The sequence below is a fragment of the Castor canadensis genome, chromosome 9 (genome assembly GCF_047511655.1).
Source record: "Castor canadensis chromosome 9, mCasCan1.hap1v2, whole genome shotgun sequence".
NCBI lineage: Eukaryota > Metazoa > Chordata > Mammalia > Rodentia > Castoridae > Castor > Castor canadensis.
In genome coordinates this window covers 62,091,949-62,107,680 of record NC_133394.1, presented here as the reverse complement: position 1 = coordinate 62,107,680, position 15,732 = coordinate 62,091,949, and the positions used below count along the sequence as shown (strand labels likewise).

The 15,732-nt window shown below is 36.8% G+C and overlaps 1 long non-coding RNA gene and 1 pseudogene across 2 annotated transcripts in view; one reads left to right on the top strand and one right to left on the bottom strand.

Annotated features, from left to right (window-relative positions):
- LOC141410915 (bifunctional heparan sulfate N-deacetylase/N-sulfotransferase 3-like) overlaps positions 1-15,732 on the bottom strand; it is a 118,586-nt pseudogene that overhangs the window by 65,518 nt on the left and 37,336 nt on the right.
- Positions 1-15,732, top strand: part of LOC141410916 (uncharacterized) — a 92,644-nt gene that overhangs the window by 71,403 nt on the left and 5,509 nt on the right. For both annotated transcript variants that reach the window (XR_012435718.1, XR_012435719.1), the window contains one exon: positions 9,125-9,278. This is a non-coding gene — a long non-coding RNA (uncharacterized lncRNA). The remainder of the gene's footprint in view (positions 1-9,124; positions 9,279-15,732) is intronic.

The window sequence follows — 15,732 nt, the reverse complement described above, 5'->3', positions numbered from 1 at the left end:
GAAATTCATGCCAGTTTTACTGTTGTACCTTATACTGCAAAAGTTATAGGCACAGTGCATGATAAACTCTTAGTGAAGATGAAAAAGCCATTAAATTTGTATGACATGAATAAGAAAAAACATGATATGTACAGGTAATATGTACTACGTGCAGTTCCTTAAGAAAGTCTTAGAATGTATCCCTCATTGATAACAAGAGAGATATTATAATTTAAAACAACCTATCTTAGAGTTATCTGGTTCTTTCATCTACTTGATTATATTTGCTTTTGAATTGCTATAGAGAATTTTTCAGTTCAGTTATTGTATTCTTCAGTTCCAAAATTTTTCTTCAATTCATTTTATTGAAATTTGTACTTTGTTCATGTATTTTCCTCCTGAGATTTTTGAGCATCTATATGATGGGTATTTTGAATTTCTGCAGGTGATTCATCTATCTACAATTTTATTAGGATTGGATTATGGAAATTTATTCTGATACTTTGATTGGCCATGTTTTCCTGTTTCTTCTCATGCCTTATTTTGTGGTGAGATTTACAAGCCTTTGAAAAAATAGCTACTTCTTTCTTCAGCAACTGGGCTAGAGATTCAAAGGCTTCTCAAACTATTTTATAGATTTATCTTTTCTGAACTTGTGAGTGTAAATTAGAAGGTTCAGGGCTATAATCTCTTGCTAGCTCTAGTATCCATCTGTATTGCTGCAAGTTTTCTTGAGCTGCTGCAAGCTACCCAGACTCCCCTTTGCTCTCAGCAGCCCACAGAGCTCTGAAATAGGCAAAACCAAATTTTTGATAGCTCCCCTCAAATTCTAAATATTGAATGCACATGCCAACTCTTTCTCTTCCCACAACTTATACCCTTTCTTGTCAATTCTTACATTCAGGCAAACATAAATCAGTCCTTAAGGCAAACTTCTTGAAAGTCTGCAGGTTGAATGCACATCTCAGTCTTCTCTTTCCTTCTCCAAGGAGAAGCTGGGAGATGGGTGTTTTCTCCTATGTACTCTGTGCTGAGTCAGGTGGAGGGCAAGGGAGTGACATAGATTTTCCTACTGGCTTTCATGAGGTTTGCTCCATGTTCAACCTGGGCCCCAGCAGTCTTTTAACTTTCTTTGTGAGAAAGGGAATTGGGCCTGAGACTCCCTATTCCAGCATCTTCTTGATATCATCTGATTTTTAATTTTATATTGAATCACATTAGGAAGTGAATAATATAAGGCTACCTTGTTGAATTATTTAACTACTTGTTATTCTAAGTTTGGTCAATTGGTTAATATAGAAGCTGCCAGATTTCTCCATTATAAAGGGTCACTTCTTATAATTAATAAGCAATCTATGGAATGAAATTTAAGACAATACATATATTGTTTCCCGACAACCTTTCTTTCAATAGTTTTAAGCAATAATTGAAAATTTCCATCTGCATCAACTGTTCTTTGGTTTTTTGCAAAATAGTGATTTTATAATTTTGTAATTCCTCTGTACTTGCTAACTGGCATTCTTCTCTATAAAAGAACTTCCCTCCTTTTTTCATGAGTATTTACGATGTGACTTGCTGATGTTGATATTATGTCCAATTTGGTTATCAAGAGCCTTTAGAGCTGATTTTTGTCCTAATAAAACCCTGTTAGTTTGTACGTGTTCCTTTTCTTTCTGGTACAACATGTTCCAGACCCAACTGTATTTTATATGTATCTGAGCTGGAATCAGTCTTTTTTTCCAAAAGCCTAGTTAGTTTGGGGGAGAAATAATATTTAGGAATTAAAATCTGAAGACTAGCTGAGCTTGTGGCTATTGTGTATCATTTATTTTAGGCTTTTTTATCAGAAAGAATTTGGAAGCTTTGTTCCTACTAATCTCATTCAAATCAAAATGCTATGATTATCCCTTATCATTCTCCTTTTCATATCTGTATCTCTTGAATTAGAGTGAAAACTTAGTTCCAAATAGCACTGGTGTACTCATTTATTTTCTCTGATAACACATGAAAAATGTTTCATAATTACAGCTAAAATACCACAAAATTTATTTTAAAAGTTTACAATTTCTATTTGGATTCTTACCCTTATGTTTTACTAAATATATGCAGTCAGAATACCACACTCAAAATTATTTTATTCAATTAGTGTCAAGTGGATGTAATATATCAAATAGTTAGGTTACTTGTTCATTGTCTTCAATTTTCACATTTGCTCTCTCCCCCCTTCATCCTTGGTCATTTATTATTTTCACCAAGTAAAATATTGCATGTTTCAAAATCAAGCTTTATTTCATAAACTGTTCCTACTGCTCACCTCCCCCCCACCTCCAATGGTCTCATTCCCTGTAGGTAACCATTTTATTTTTTGTGTATCCTTCTTGTATTTAATTTTTGTATAACCTATCCAAGTACTAATACATCCCAAATTAAACTGCAAAATACTGTGGAAATCTAACACACTAAACTCTTCTTCATTCTATTTGCTGAGAATGAAACCTAATCTTTACTCTATTTGTAGGTGCATAGTACTGTCTTACGTGGCTATACTACACATTGTTTAACCAGTCTCTTATGGATAGATATTCAGGTTGTTCCCACTACTTGAACTACAAATAATTCTGTATTGAATGACTTAAAAACTGATTTGCATTCAAGTTATATGTATAAGATAAGTCTTTTGCTAATTCCTTCTTCTAAGTAGGACTCTGAAAGTATAACTGTTGCATCAAAGGTTAAATGCATGTATAGGTTTATTAGCTATTGCTGAATTTCTTACATAAGGGACTGCATCATTTTGCACATCTACTAGGCTGAATGAGTACCTGTTTTTCTATAGTCTTGATAGCAGAATATATTATCTTTTTTTTATTTTAGTTTTTGACAATCTGGTGGAACAGAAATGATACTTCAGTATAATTTAACTTTACATTTTTGTTATTATGAGAGAACTTGAGCATCTTTCTGTAAATGTACTGATTTTCCAAAGGTCTCTCTAGATGCTTTACTGAGAGAGAATAAAAGCCCAGTTATGCAAACTCCCTTGAGTTAAGTGCATTCTGTGGGTAAGTACTTGAAGGCAACCAGATTTTCTTTTAAATTCAAAAGATAGTATACATGCAGGAATGGGAAATTAATGAATTATTATTCATTCAGAACTTTTCATATGACAAAATTTTTACCTTTTGTGAATATAAGCTAGAGCAAGACTTTATTTTTAAATCAAGAAACTCACAACTATTGGAAAATACTTAGTTACAGTAAGGTGAGAAAGTTATATTAGGGTTATGCCCAGGTGCTTTGAGAACATACAGGAGAAACAAGCAATCAAACACTGGAAGACTGGGGAAAGTCTATGAAAATGTGACATAGAAGTTCAGATTTTCACAAAAGCATCCTGACTTGAGGTGATAGCACTTAAAGACAAAGAATGAGATAGTAAACTGAGCTCAGGAAGTAAAAAGAACATACAAGAAGTTACTGAAAGATAAGTCCAGAAAAGTTTGAAGGAGATTTGTTTACTTTTTTCCATCTGAAGGATTTTTCTGTTTATGCTGAAGGCTTATGGGAAACTTCCAAAAGATTAAACAAGGAATAACGATATTTATTGCTTAGATCACTTGAACAATTTGTCCTTGCAAGTCAAATTATCAGAAAGGGAAATATGGGCTTTTGGTATCCTAGATTCTGTCCATCAAACAGCTATTGGTTATTTGGAAACTGCTGGCAACAACCTCAACACTACTGCCTATTTTGAAACATGTGTTTGGCCTAGATTTACCATTCACTCTGATTTGTGGGCTGTGCATGATAACATTTAGCTTGTCTGTAGTTTCCAGCAAGCTTAGGCTAGCTATAATGATCCCAAATTCCATTTCGTGTCACCTCTTGTCCTATAGATCCAAACATTAGTCTTGTCAGGACAGATGTAAAGCAAAGTGTAAGACTGTATTGTGATATGTTGGACTCATATTTAGCTGAATCTATGTGGCATGATTGACTTGGAAAAACTACTTTCATTTTCCCTTTATTGTGTGTATCAGAAGAATTTCCTGTTAACTAATATGATGTTTTACCTTTTGGTCTTGGTACATTTAAGTACAAATATTCAGGGGCAAATTCTTAATTGAACTTATATGAGAGATAGTTTGTCTATTTAATTCCATTTCTTATTTATCTATATTCTTAAATTTCTTAGTACTCTACAGTTCAATGACTCCTGTTTTTCTTAGGTGTGGAGGTCAAAAATACTAATCCTGCTTTTTTGTAATTTTCTTAGTCTTGCATTGGCAAGTAATTATATAAAACCATGGTAGCAGGGAAGAACATTCATGATAAAAAAATGTAGTTGATACAGAGGATAGCAAATGACTGAGATAAAAAGTTTTGGCTTTGCAAGTTGAAGCATCTTATCAATTTATTAGCAATGTAAATATGACTTATTGTTTTAAGAAAAAAGAACATAGTTATTTATAGCTTTTTAAAAGTACACAAAACAGTTTTCTTTAGATATAACTGCTTATTACAGCCTTTCTCTAAAGCACTTGTTATTATGTTTTTTCATCCAACATAGAGATGAGCTGCCTTTTCCTAGATAATGGCCCAAAATTTCAAACACTTTACACATTTTCCCAGTGCCAGGTAACTTAGTCACATTAAGTGCTAACGTGCATCACATTAAGGGCAATTTCACCAGAAGTATAGAAGTGGTGTAGTACAGTGGTAGAAGCACTAAACTAAGAGTAAAGAAAGTTAAGGTTCTCATCAGAATAATACAGATGTGACCTTGAGCAAGCTTGCTCATCTCACTGAGACTCCAGATCCTCACTTAAAATTAGGAGATGGAATAGATAACCTTTCTGGTCTCTTCCTGCTTTAGCAGCAAATTGTCCCATTCAAGCAAATTCACTATCACCTGTGAAAACCCATTAAAGATTTAGGGCCACTTAAAAAAATTCTGAATCTCAAATTTCATTTACTTGTGAGGAAAGATTGCTAAAATGCAGTTTTATTAAAATCACCAGCCTTGTTATTATTCACACTTGGATATGCCACAAATCAAGTCATGCCCTGAAACTTAATTCTTCATGCAGCCAGTCATTTAAAAGACTTTTAGTGGTCTCTTACAGCATTCAAAACACTGATCTAGAGGCAACTGGAAACACAAAGATGAGGCATATACAAATCTTTCTTATATGAAGAAAAGATGCACACACAAATGATCACACTGTGAGGCAAGCATTAGGCAAAATATGAGACTTAAAAATAGAGAACATTTTGAACTAGGAAAATGTTAATTCTATCCCTGATACACTGATAACCTAAAAAAATTCCATCTTGTATCCTTCACTATTAGATAATTCTTTATCATTGTTTTTAATGTAGCATTTATAGTGTGTGTGTGTGTGTGTGTGTGTGCTTATTAGGTTTCTGGTTATAAGAGTGATAGGTGTCATCATGTTGAGAGAGCTAAGCCAAGCTCAAAAGCCAAATATTGCATGTTTTTGATTATTTTCAGAATCTAGACCTAAAATGATGATGATGAGAATAACAATAATGGGACATGAATGTAGAAGGGGGACTTGTCTAAGTTTGGGAGATCAGCAGTAGGGGGAGGGGGAAAGGAAAGGATACTGAACTATGAAGAGGATCCAAGTACATTACATATGCACATGTGCACATAATTATGTAGATGAATATATACATGTATATATGTAGAAATATAAGGATTAAAAGGAGAAAATAAAAATCATTTTCAATCATCTGATCTAAGATAGTCACTGCTAATATTCTGATGAATTCCATCTAGTTTATTTCCATGTCATATCTAATTTTTTTGTAAGTTACTTTTTTTACAGAACATAACATGACAATTTGTCATGTACTCAAAAATTAGTATACAACATAATTTTTAAATGGCTGACTGTACTGCATTATGAGGGGGGAACATAATTTGGTTTGTTTATACCCCCCATTTTTCATATTTAATGTTGATGTATTCATTTACAAAATATTTTTATAAGTATCTGCTATATGTCAGGAACTTTTATAGGGCTGAGGATATAGCACTATGGCGCAAACAACACACAGATGTACTGCCTTTTTGGAACTTGCATTCCAAGAGGACATAAAGCAAGACAGATCATAAAATGATAAAAATAATTAATCCCATCTAAAAATGATTTTTACTTAGAATTTATAAGATGCAAAAATTATTAGATCTTCTCTAAAGAGGCACAGTTTGTCCCAAATCTCTAGCATTTGTTGAAGACCATCCCCACAGGCTTTAGATCCAGGCTAGGCAGCAGCCATAATGCCAGTCTCTCCCAAGTCTTTTCTGAAAGGACGGTCCTTAGGAGCCTGGCTCAGTCACAGTTTGAAGCAAGGGCAACCATTTCATAGTAGGCCAAGACTGACATGGACTGACTCAAAATGATGAGCTGGGCCAAACAGAAACCACAAGAGGATAAACAGTCAGCATTGGAATTAATGTTGTATCCTGATACGGAGAACATCTGATGTAATCACACTGGGCCACATGTAAGATTAACTAATGAGGGTACAGAAACCAAATACAGCAGCAAGAGAGAAAAGGGACACTCAGACACATGAAAACCATCTATTGTGTTCATGTTAATGTACTGAGGCAAGACCACGATTCATAACTCTCATTGTTATTGACTTCAGAGATGCCTTAGACTAAGAACACCTTATAGGACCTGTGATTCCAAAATATTCAGCTTTCTGGAGTCCCACACATCATTGCCTGAGATAGCTTATGTGAGCCTTTTGTCCTTCAACCAGAGAAACTTAACAAAAACAAATCTCTAAATAGGAAGACAAATAGATGTGTGAAGATCACTACTCAATAGTAGATAATTCAGCTCCATTCAAGTTTAGTTATAATTTAGACTTGAAAACTATCTTACTAGGACCTAGATTTCCTTTCCTTTAAGAGTCATTGTCTTTTTTATTACTATTTTTTGGGTGGCACTGGGGTTTGAATTCAGAGCCTCACATTTGCTAGGCAAGCACTCTGCTACTTCACCCACATAATAGCCTTTTTGGCTTTTAGGTTATTTTTCGGATAGGGTATTGTGCTTTTTTTCCTGGGCTGGCATCAGACCACAGTCCTTCTACCTACCTCATATAGCTAGAATTTCAGCCAAGAATCACCATGCCTGGCTTGTTCTACAGATGGTGGAAGGGGTCTCAATAACTTTTTCCTGGCTGGCCTTGAACCACAGTCTTCCTGATCTCTGTCTTCAAAGTACCTGGGATTACAGATATGATACTGGCTTTTCATTGTTCTTTGATACCAGCTCTTTAGAAAAGTCAGATTTTCTTCCTTAACAAATGCAGGGTATATCACTTTAAAATTTTGTACAAGGTATCATGGTTAGGCACTGGGATGGTTTTGGAAATAAAAAACACTTTCTCTGTTACCAGGAGCATATAGAGCTTAATAGCACCTACAATGACAATACAGATAAGAAGGACTTTCAGTGAGTCTGCAGAAACTCCATGGAAACAAAACAAGGAGCCTCTAAAACACAGTAGAGTGACCCTTAAGCTAAGTTTTAAAGAATGAATTGGAGTTACGTTTAGTTTAAGCTGCAGTTTATGTTAAAGTGCTCTGATCACTTGGCAAAACATCAGTTTTCTTTGTTTTATTTTTGACTTACTCACCTTAAGTCCATGGAAATATGCAGAGTCCCCATACTCTCCCCTGGAAATTCTGACAAATGACATATGATTTCTTAAAATCAAGTGTCTCAGAAATTACTACTATTGTCTGAAGTTTTTTTTCTTATCATTTTTTTTAACTTTTCAACAGAGATTTCTATTGCCAGAATATTTTACAGGAATAGTAAATAAGAAAAAAAAGAAATATAACATTCCCATTAGGGAATAAAAAGTTGCACTAGAGAAAACATAGGGGAAACACTTGAGGATGTAAGTATAGAAAATGACTTTCTGAATATGACTCCCTCAATACCTCAGGGAATAAGAGGAAGAACTGAAAAATGGAATTGCATCAGATTAAAGGTTTCTGCACAGCAAAGAAAACCTACAGAAAGGGGAAACATGTTTTCCAGCTGTTCATCTTACAAGGTTTTTAGTATTCTGAATTTATGAAGTGCTCAAAAACTAAATACCAAAAATCCCAAACAATCCAATTAAAAATGGGTAAATGAACTGAACAGTTTTCAAAAGAAATACAAATGTCCAATAAAAATATAAAAAATGTTTGACATTCTTAGCCATAAATGAAAAAATAAAACATCATTGAGATTCCATATCACTTGGCTATCATAAAAAAAATGCTGGAGAAAATGCAGAGTAAAAGGATTCCTCATACACGGTTGATGAGAGTGCTGACACTATGCAAATCACTATGGATGTTTCTCAAAAAAACTAAGAGTAAACTATCATATAATCCTGCTACACCACTCCTAGGCATATACCAGAAGGAATGCAATGCAGCATACAGTAGAGACACTTGCACACCTATGTTTGTTGCAGCAGTATTCACAATAGCCTAGTTATACAATCAGTGTAGGTGTCCATGAACAGATGATTGAAGAAAACATGGCATATATACAGTATGGAGTATTATGCACAAAAGAAATTATTTCATTTTTAGGAAAATGGATAGAATTTAAGATCATGTTAAGCAAAATAAGTCAGATAAAGAAAGATTAAATATGGACACTTTCTCTCTTATATGCAGAATGGAGACACAAAAAAGCACATATGAGCATAAAAGGAGGACTATGTGGGGAGGAGCAGTGGGAGGTGGGAGGGGATAAAGACAGGATGTGGGGGGAGAATATGATCAAAGTATATTGTATGTGGAAGATCCAAGATGGTGGCTAGGGTAGGGAATCAGAAATCCTAAGCTCTGTGACACCAGAAACTTCCTTGAGACGTCAGACCTACACTTGGGTAATTCTGATTGCTTCTAGCCAAAATAATAACTGCCATCACATTAAGTGCAGATAAAAAATCAATAACTGACCCTTAAATCAGCCTTTAATTGCACCTAGCAGCCATGAAAATCCCATGCAGCACAGCCAGCAAGATGTGTTTAGCCCTGGGAAAAAAAATCACCCAGCTGTTTCTCTTTTTTTCTCCCAACAAGCAGAAGACAGAACATCAATCAGAATTAAACTCTGTGACATCCTGGACCCCTAGACTATGGAAAGCCTCTCTACTCTGTGCCACACTGAAAACAACAGTGCCATTTCTCCCCACCAGCTGGCTCCAAAGCTGCTTGTGTGAAACTGCAGAAAAAACAGGTAAGCATCATGCACCATGTGTGACTCCCTCCCCACCCCCAGGAAAATAATCCAGTGCATCCCCTGGGCAGACTGAACCCCCTCCAACAAAACTGAAAAAACATAAGCAGCAAACTATAATCTAACACTGACAGTGCAGGTGGGGTGGAACACTGAACCTGTCCCAGAGAATGGGGGTGGCACAAGAAGCTGAACTCTCAGTGAAATGTGGGAAAAGCAGCAAAGGCTGAGAGTGGGGCAGGGCAATAAGTCAATCTCCCAGAGGAGCTGCTAGCACCCAGCAGAGATTGGGAGAGGTATAAAGGCTGAGAGCAGGAGTGGAGTGACAAACCAACCTCCCAAAGGAGCTGCTAGCATCCAGCAGAGGCTGAGAAAGGCACAAAGGCTGAGAGTGGGAGTGGGGTGACAAGCCAACCTCCCAGAAGAACCAGTAGCACCCAGCAGAGGTCGGAAGAAGCACAAAGGCTGAGAACATGGGAAGGGGAGAACAAGTGACAGGCCAACCTCCCCCAAAGGTTGCAAAGCAGGGCAGGTGGTAGATCCTGGAGCTAATCTCTGGGATAAAGGCCAGCATTTGAAACTGAATTGCCCCACCTTGCTGGGGGAGCAGCTGACCAAACAGAGTTGCAGCTGAAGGGCAGTGCAGCTGCTGGCTGGTGAAACAACAGCTCTGACCACCCTGCAGGAACTGGCAGTCTTACATCACGTCACAATTCTAATTAATTTTGTGGACAGAAGGACCCAATACTACTCACTAGCCAATGCCTAGTGAGACTACATCAGAGCTTCTGTTTATATGCTAACACCAGAATACCAGGATTAGATACCTAAGGAATAACTCTAGAACTTTTACCCAAATACTGAAGTTTTTGTGGTTCCTAAACCTGGTGTTTTTTATTGTGTTTATTTTTTCCCCTGTATTATTAACTTCACTATCACTATTCTCTTATCCTTATTCTTACCCTCTTCACCTTCCCTGCTTCCCCTGTGCTACAATCCATTGTCCTCCCTCCAAACTACTCTTTCTGTCCCTTCTCATCCACTATTTCCCCCGTCTTCACCTCTGCCTCTTATCTTCCCCCAACCTGCCAACACACTATCCCTCCCTCCTACACAGTCATCACCTGCTGATTAGCTTACTGTACCAACTGTATACAACCCCAGCCCTCCGCAATCCCTGACACAAGCACTCTCAACTACAACAGAAATACACCCAAACACACACAAGGGCTACAAAACCCAGGAGTCCCCATACCTCTTCCCCCTCCCCTTTCCTGCCCCCCCTTTTGAGTGTCACCTTTACCAATTCTCCAACATCTATAACTAGCCTAATAACCATTACCCCCCAACTCCTACTGTTTACAGATTTTATCATCAAGGGGTTTTCTATATAATAGGTAAACAACTTGTTTGGCATTGACCTGTGAATTTATTATTTCTAAATTACACCTCCAGGTCAGTGACAGAAAAACCACATCAACCTAGCTAACAACCAAGTGAGTCACAAAACAAAAGCTAAATCAGGGAAAGAAAACAGGCAATCAAAACCACCAACTAGCCTATCAAGAACATAGTTGCACAGCAACAAGTGGATTGATGGGAAGAAGAAAAGGGATGGAAACTATTCTCTCAAAACGATAATTTAAGGGCTTGAGGTATGCTTAAAAATCTAAACATAGACCTGTCATATGATCCAGCAATCCCACTCCTGGAGATATACCCAAAGAAATGCAACACAGGTTACTCCAGAGGCACCTGCACACCCATGTTTATTGCAGTGCTATTCACAATAGCCAAGTTATGGAAATAACCAAGATGCCCCACTACTGATGAGTGGATCAAGAAAATGTGTTACTTGTACACAATGGAATTTTACTCCGTCATGAAGAAGAATGAAATCTTACCATTTGCAGGTAAATGGATGGAACTGGAGAACATCATTCTGAGCAAGGTCAGCCAGGCTCAGAAGACCAAAAATCATATGTTCTCCCTCATATGTGGACTTTAAATCTAGGGTAAATGCAGTAATGTGGTTGGACTTGGATCACATGACAAGGGGAGAACAATATGGGAGATATAGGAATAGGTAGAAAACCCAAAACATGAAAGCATTTGATGTCCCCACTTCAGAGGAACTAATACAGAAACCTTAAAATGACAGAGTTTATCATAAACAGGGGATCAGGAACCAATGCAAAGATCAGTTAGAGTTGAATCAATATGGGTCGTAACACAGGGGTACAAGAAAGCAATAGTAGGAATCTCTCTGTATAGCTATCCTTAACTCAGCTAGCAAAAATGCTTTGTCTTCCTTATTATGCTTGTGTATTTTCTTCAACAAAATTAGTGATAAGGGCAGAACAGGTTCTGCCTGAAACTGAGTGGGGGAGGGGAAAAGGGTGGGGGAGGGGGGCAGGGTGGAGAAATGACCCAAACAATGTATGCACATGTTGAAAAAAGAGGATTCTCCTTGAAAAAGAAAAAAGATAATTTAATACAGGATTCAGTGGGAAATGAAGAAAATGGATACCCAGTTTCTGCCCTTGACAAAACAAGGATAAAATGTCACTAAGGACCCCAAAGAAGAAATCTTGGAAGATATCACTGAGAAATTCATGGAGAAGATACTAGACATGGTTAATCTGAATGTACAAGATGCACTCAAGAAATTTCAAGACACCAAAAATAAAGGACATGAGAAGACACAGAACCAAATAAACGGACTCAGAGAGGACTTCAGCGAACACCAAACTGAAACAAAGGACACCATAAAAAGAGATTTATGAGTTACAGGTGACAACACAAAATATAAAAGAGGAGTTGAACAAAAATATGGAAAACCTCAGAAAAAAGAATCAAACAGAAATCCTGGAAATAAAATTCTCTTTAGTCAAACAAAAAACACAGTGGAAGGCCGCTCCAGCAGACTAGAACAAGTAGAAGACAGAATCTCAAAGCTCGAAGGTAAAATAGAAATTAAAGAAAAAAACAGAAGAAATCTTAGTCAAACAACCAAAGAGCAGTGAAAAGAATATGCAAGAACTCAGTGACTCTTTCAAGGGCTAAACCTGAGAATCATGGGCACTGAAGAAGGAGAAGAGGTGCAAGCCAAAGGGATACATAATATATTCAATGAAATAATAGCAGAAAATTCCCCAAATTTCGAGAAAGTTTGCCCATTCAGTTACAGAAAGCCTCCAGGACACCAAACAGACTTGCCCAAAATAGAATCTCCCCACAGCATATTATCATTAAAACAACAAGCACAGACAAAGAATATTGAAGGTTGTAAGAGAGAAAAAAAAAACATATAAAGGTAAACCCATCAAAAACACAGCAGATTTCTCAACAGAAACTTTAAAAGCAAGAAGGACATAGAGTGAGATATTTCAGGCACTGAATGAAAATAATTTCAGCTCTAAGATACTCTACCCAGCAAAACCATCATTCAGAATTGACAGAGCAATAAAAATCTTCCACGATAAACAGAAACTAAGACAATATATGACAACCTAGCCACCACTACAGATAACTGTACAAGGAATTCTGCACACAGAATATGAAAGCAAACAAAGCCATGAGAGGACAGGAAGTATCAAATCACAGGAGAAGAAAAGACAAGTAATAAAAATAGGGCTGAAATTAATGAAATAGAGACAAAAAAAAAACACCCATACAAAGAAATGAATGAAACAAAAAGCTGGTTCTCTGAAAAAATAAACAAGATTGACAAGTCCCTGGCAAATCTGACTAAAATGAGGAGGGAAAAGAGCAAAATTAGCAAAATCAGAAATGAAAATAGGACAATAACAACAAACAGCAAGGGAATCCAGGGACTCATCAGAGACTACTTTGAGAACCTATATTCCAATAATTGGAAAATCTTAAAGAAATGGACAAATTTCTAGATACTTATGACCATCCAATATTGAACCAAGCGGACATTAACCACCTAAACCAACCTATAACATGGAATGAAATTGAAGCAGCAATCAAGAGTCTCCCAAAAAAGAAAAGTCCAGGACCTGATGGATTGTCAGCTGAATTCTACCAGACCTTCAAAGAACTAATAACAACACTCCTTAAACTTTTCTACAAAATAGAAAGGGAAAGAACACTGCCTAACTCGTTTTATGAAGCCAATATGACTCTCATCCCAAAACCAGACAAAGACACCTCCAAAAAGGAGAACTACAGGCCAATCTCCTTAATGAACATTGATGGAAAAGTCCTCAATAAAATTATTGTGAACCAAATCCTACAACATATCAAAAAGATCACTCATCATGACCAAGTCAGCTTCATGCCAGGGATGCAGGGATGGTTCAATATATGCAAATCAATAAATGTAATGCATCACATTAATAGAAGCAAAGACAAAAACCACTTGATCATCTCAACAGATGCAGAAAAAGCCTTCAACACCACTTCATGATAAAAGCTTTAAGAAAACTAGGAATAGAAAGAATGTACCTTAACATTATAAAGGCTATATATGAAAACCTATAGCAAACATCATACTTAATGGGGAAAAACTGAAACAATTTTCTCTAATGTCAGGAATGAGACAAGGATGCCCACTCTCTTCCCTCCTATTTAACACAGTCCTAGAATTCCTACCCAGAGCTATAAGGAAGAAGAAGAAATAAAAGGAAAATAGGTAAAGAAATAATCAAAGTATCTCTATTTGCAGACGACTTGATCCTATACCTCAAAGACCCAAAAAGCTCCACCCAAAACTTGTAGACACCATAAACAGCTTCAGCAATGTAGCAGGATACAAAATCAACTTACAAAAATCAGTAGGCTTGCTATACACTAACAATGAGTAAATTGAGAAAGAATGAAGGAAAACAATTACATTTACAATACCCTCAAAAAAATTCAAATACCTAGGAATAAAATTAATAAATGATGTAAATAACCTCTACAAGGAGAACTATAAACTACTGAAGAAAGAAATCGAGGAAGACTGTGGAAGTTGAAAAGATCTCCCATACTCATGAATTGGCAGAATCAACATAGCAAAAATTGGTATACTACCAAAAGCAATCTACATGTTCAACACAATTCCCATCAAAATCCCAATGATGTTCACCACAGAGATTGAAAAATTACTCTAAAAGTTCATTTGGAACACAATAGACCACAAATAGCTAAGGAATACTGAACAAAAAGAGCCATGCTGGAGGTATCACAATACCTGACTTGAAACTATACTACAGAGCCATAGCAATAAAAACAGTATGGTACTGGCACAAAAACAGATATGAAGACCAGTGGAACAGAAAAGAGGACATGAATATGAGTCCACACAGGTATGCCTACCTTATTTTTTACAAAGGCACCAAAAACATATGATGGAGGAAAGACATCCTTTTCAACAAATGTTGCTGAGAAAAGTGGTTATATGCCTGCAGAATACTGAAACTAGATACCTGCCTGTTACCCTGTACTAGTATCAACTCAAAGTGGATTAAGGACTTAAATATCAGACCCAAAACCTTGCAGTTAGTACTTGAAAGAGCAGGGAATACTCTGGAAGCAATAGATATAGGCAAGGACTTCCTCAGTAGAACTACAGCAGCCCAGCAACTAAGAGAAAAGATGGACAAATGGGACTACGTGGATTCTAAAAGCTTCTGTACAACAAAGGAAGTGGTCTCTACATTGAAGTGGGAAAATATTTGCTAGCTATACACCAGACAAAGGACTGACAATCAGAATATACAGGGAGCTCAAAAAACTAAGCTCCCCCAAAGTTAATGAACCAATAAAGAAGTGGGCAACTGAACTAAACAGAACTTTTTAAAGGAAGAAGTCCAAATGGCCAAAAAACACATGAAAAAATGCTTACCATCCCTGGCCATAAATGAGATGCAAATCAAAACCACGCTAAGATTCCCCTCACTCCTGTTAGAATAGCTACTATCAAGAACATCGCCAACAACAAATGTTGGTAAGGATGCAGGGAAAAAGGAACCCTCATACACTGCTGGTAGGAATGTAAGCTAGTACAAACCACTTTGGAAAACAATATGGAGGCTTCTCAAAAAACTATACCTTGATCTGCCATATGATCCAGCAATACCACTCCTAGGGATAAACCCGAAGGAATGTGACTCAGGTTATTACAAGGCCTCTGCACACCATGTTCATTGCAGCACTATTTACAATAGCCATGTTATGGAAACAGCCAAGATTCCCCACTACTGACAAATGGATTGAGAAAATGTGGTATTTATACACAATGGAATTTTACTCAGCTACAGAGAAGAATGAAATTTTGTCATTTGCAAGTAAATGGATGGAACTGAAGAACATCATCTTAAGTGAAGTTAGCCTGGCTCAGAAGGTCAAAAATCGCATGTTCTCCCTCACAGGAAGATTATAGACCTAAAACAAATGCATGGGTCACACACTAAGGGGAGAATGTGCACAGGAGGAACATGGA